This window comes from Cetorhinus maximus, chromosome 3 (assembly GCF_964194155.1).
Source record: "Cetorhinus maximus chromosome 3, sCetMax3.hap1.1, whole genome shotgun sequence".
Classification (NCBI taxonomy): Eukaryota; Metazoa; Chordata; class Chondrichthyes; order Lamniformes; family Cetorhinidae; genus Cetorhinus; species Cetorhinus maximus.
Window position 1 is genome coordinate 103,084,111 of NC_135881.1, and position 4,756 is coordinate 103,088,866.

A 4,756-nucleotide genomic window follows, 5' to 3' on the forward strand; every position below is an offset into this window, starting at 1 on the left:
TTGAATTGGAGACAGCTGGTCTGGAGGCTTTGACTCAACAAAATAAGCTAGGTTTGAAATGCTAAATACATAAACATGGCTGAAGTCTCAGAATGTGAGGTGAGGAGAATTTGCATTTTTAGATAAATCAGGGTAGTTTGAATTTCAAAGAGATGGTAGGATGTTACATCTAGCCAGAGAAGCTAGGCCAAGCAGTGTGTTTATTTTTCCCAAAGGTTACTGAGAATATTAGCACCATGAATAGATTTATATTATAAGAAAGGTAAAGTTCCAATTACATATGGGAACAATGGGATTTACATTAAAAGGGAGAAATATGTATAAAGAAGAATGAGGCAATGGTCAGGAAAGGCATTGTAAGATCTACCAGAAGTGTGAAAAGCCTCCAGTATTTGTGCATAAAACCTGCTGTCTACAGAAACTGAAGCTGAGAAAAAACACTTTGAATTTTGCTGTCCAGGGTATTGTGTTGGATCTGTTTAAATCTATTTTTTTACTGTTACCTTAACATGGGTGTAACTGGAAGCCAGATTAATTAGGGGTTTTAGGAGTTATTATAGATGTAACTTGTAGACCTATGTATGTGCTTGAAATATTTTATTTTGTTATTAAATGTTTAATTTAGTTTTCTAAAAAAATCTATGAAGTCCTTGGTAGACTTATTACTTCTGAATTCAGGGCACTTATCTTGAAATAAAATACAAATTGCAAAGCCATTGTGACCGTGTGATCAAGTTTCCCTCGTGGATTTGATCCGCTGGCACACATCATCTGCTGCCTCATAACACAGAACACAACACAACAGTGCAAAAGACAAGTCTGAAACGTTTGCTACCATTTTCAGCCAGAAGTGCTGAGTGGATGATCCATCTCAGCCTCCTCCTGAGGTCCCCAAAGTCTCAGATTCTGATCTTCAGCCAATTCATTTCACTCCACATGATATCCAGGAAAGACTGAGCACACTGGATACAGCAAAGGCTATAGGCCCTGAAAACATCCTGGCTGTAGCGTTGAAGACTTATGCTTCAGGTCTAACTGCACCCCTAGATGAGCTGTTCCAGTGCAGCGACAACACTGGCATCTATCCAACAATATGAAAAATTGCCCAGGTATGTCTGTCCACAAAAAAGCAGGAAAAGTCCAATCTGGCTAATTACCTTTCCATCAGGCATCATGATCTCAATCATCAGCAAAGTGATGGAAGGTGTTGTCAACAGTACTATCAAGTGGCACTTACTCAGAAATATCCTGCTCACCAATGCACTGTTTGGGTTCCGCCAGAACCATGTGGCTCCAGACCTCATGCATCTTTTGGTCCAAACATGGACATAAGAACTGAATTCTAGAAGTGAGATGAGAGTGGCTGCAGCATTTGACCAAGTGTGGCAAGCAAAATTGAAGTCAATAGGCATTAGTGAGAAAAATTTCCACTGGCTGGAGTCATAACCTAGCACAAAGGAAGATGGTTGTAGTTGTTGGAGGTCAATCAACCCAGCCCCAGGATATCACTGCAGGAGTTCCTCAGGGCAGTGTCCTAGGCCCAACCATCTTCAGCTGCTTCATCAATGACCTTCCCTTCATTTTAAGGTCAGAAGTTGGCATTTTCTTCGATGATTGCACAGTGTTTAATCCTATTTGTAACTCCTCAGAAAATGAAGCAGTTTGTGCCTGCATGCAGCAAGACCTGGGCAACATTCAGGTTTGGGCTGAAACATGGCTAGTAAAATTAGTGCCACACAAGTGGCAGACAATGACCATCTCCATTAAGAAGAGAATTTAACCATCTTCCCTTGACATTCAATTTTATTACTATCACTGAATTGCCCACAGTCAGCAACATGGGAGTTATTATTGATCAGAAAATTAACTGGACCAGCTACATAAATGGTATGGCTACAAAAGCAGGTCAGAGGCTGGGAATTCTGCAGCAAGTAACTCACTTCCTGACTCCCCAAAGCCTGTCCACCATCTACAAGGCACAAGTCATATGAACGTATGAAATAGGAGCAGGAGTAGGCCATTCAACCTTCAAGCTTGCTCTGGCATTCAATAAGATCATGACTGATCTTATTGTGGCCTCAACTTCCCACCCCATATATCTTTTGACTCCCTTGTCAGTCAAAAACCTATCTAACTCAGCCTTAAAAATATTCAATGATCCTGCCTCCGGCGCACTCTGGGGAAGAGATCTCCACAGCTCATGACCCTCTGAGAGAAAAAATTTCTCCTCAGTTCCACCTTGAATGGGAGACCCCTTATTTTCAAACTGTGTCCCCTAGTTCTAGTCTCTCCCACAGGGGGAAACATCCTTTGAGCATCCACCATGTCAAGTCCCCTCAGAATCTTATGTTTCAATAAGATTGCCCCTTATTTTTCTAGACTCCAATGGTTACAGGCCAAACTTATCTAATCTTTCCTCATAGAATAACCCCCTCATCCCAGGAATCAGTCGAGTGAGCCTTCTCTGAACTGCTTCTGATGCTATTATGTCCTTTCTTAAATAAGGAGAACAAAACCGTACATAGTACTGTAGGTGTGCTCTCACCAATGCCCTATACAACTGCAGCAAAACATCCCTATCTTTATATTCCATTCCCCTTGAAATAAATTACAACATTCCAATTGCATTTCTAATCACTTGCTGTACCCGTATAATAAAATCAGGATTGTGATGGAATGCTCTCCACTTCCCTGGATAAGTACAGCTTCAACATCACCCAAGAAGCTCAACATCATCCTGAACAAAGCAGCCCACTTTATTTGCATCTCATCCACCACCTTAAGCATTCACTCACTCCACTACAAGCGCACAATGACAGCAGCATGTACCACCTACAAGATGCAGAGCAGCAACTCACTAGGATTCTTGGACAGCATCTTCCAATCCCACAACCTCTACTTTCTGGAAGGACAAGAGCACCAGATGCATGGAAGCACCACCATCTGCGAGTTCCCCTCCAAGTCACACACTATCCTAACTTGGAACTATATCGCCCTTCCCTCACTGTTGCTGAGTCATTATCCTGGAACGCGCTTCCTTACAGCACTGCGGGTGCACCTACACCACAACGATTGCAGCAGTTCAAGAACTCGCCACTATCTTCTCAAGGGCAATTAGGGATGGAGAGTATGTGCTGGCCTTGCCAGTGATGCCCAATTCCCAAAAATTACTAAAATAAATGGTTGGAAGATGAGAGGCTGCGTGGGCTACTGGAACAAAGTTGAGTGTTTGCGTTGTGACACTTCAAGTGGCACTGAGCAGATTTGATTCCTTGAGGGCAAACAGCGCTGCAGGCCATTGTCCACACAACTGTCCCCATTGTTACGATTGTACAAACGCATGCAGGTAGTGCAAATAGCGACCCCCGGCACTTCCTGTTCCTGGGGAATGGATATGGTCTTCTTGAAGCAGAAACGGAACAAATTCTTCTCCTTTATTGTCTTTTTCCAAACACAATAACTTTATTATATAGTGCTTTTAACATAATAAAACATCCCAAAGCCTTTCTCAAAAGCATAAAACAAAATATGTCACCAAATCACACAAGGAGATATTAGGACAGATAACCAAAAGCTTGGTCAAAGAAGTAGGTTTTAAGGCACGTCTTAAAGGAGAAAGAGGTAGAGAGATGGAGGTGTTTAGAGAAAGAATTCCAAGGTTTAAGGAACAGGCAACTAATCAATGGTGGAGCAGTTAAAATCAGGGATGCACAAAAATTAGAGAATATCTTGGATACTTGTCAGGCTGGAGGAGGATAGAAAGGTGAGAGGGGGCAAGGCCATGGAGAGATTTGAAAACAAGAAGAATTTAAAAATTAATGTGCTGCTTAAACAGGAGCTACTGTCAGTTAGTAAGCACAGGGATAATGGATGAACAGGACTTGATGAAAGTTAGGACACGGGTGGTAGAGCTTTGAATGAGCTCAAGTTTATGGAGAGCAAAACACGGGAGGCTGGCTGGGAGTGGGTTGGACTAGTCAAGTCTAGTGATAACAATGGATGAACATTTTGCAGCAGGTGAGCTGAGATAGGGGTGGACTCAAGCAATTATACAGAGGTGGAAATAGGTGGTCTTAGAGATGGTGCAGTTATGTGGTCTGAAACTTGTCTTGGCATCAAATGAGACCAAGGTTGCAAGCAATCAGGTTTAGCCATATAGAGTTTCCAGGAAGAGAGAGGAATCAGGAGCTAGAGTGGAGTTTGTGGTGAGTACTGAAGACAATGGACAATGGAGTGGTCAAGAGAGATGGCGGTGAATTGGGGTTGGGTATCATCAGTGGAAACTGACATTGCGTTTTCAGGTGATGTTGCCAAGAGGCAGCATGTAGATGAGAAATATGAGAAGGTCAAGAATTGATCCTTGGCAGACAACAGAGTTAACGGTACAAATAAAGCAAGAGAAGCCAAAGTTACAGTGTACGAGCAGAACAACCTCCACGGCAATTCACCAACTCCCCGCTCCCTCACCTCCAATATGATTTAAAAGCCCAAATTGCGCACTGGACTATGAAGTCAAAAGAACTCCATTATAATGTCATTGGTTCCAACTGGCCGCAGATCACTCGACTTTCTTAGAGATCTCCATTATTTTTTTGAGGAGGTAACAAGGACGGTCAATAAGAATTGTGCATTTGATGTAATCTACATGGGCTTTAGCAAGGCTATTGTCAAGGAATTATGTGGCAGACTGGCCAGAGAAGTAAAAGCCCATGAGATCTAAGGGCAAATGACTAGTTGATTTAGTCAAAGAAGCAAA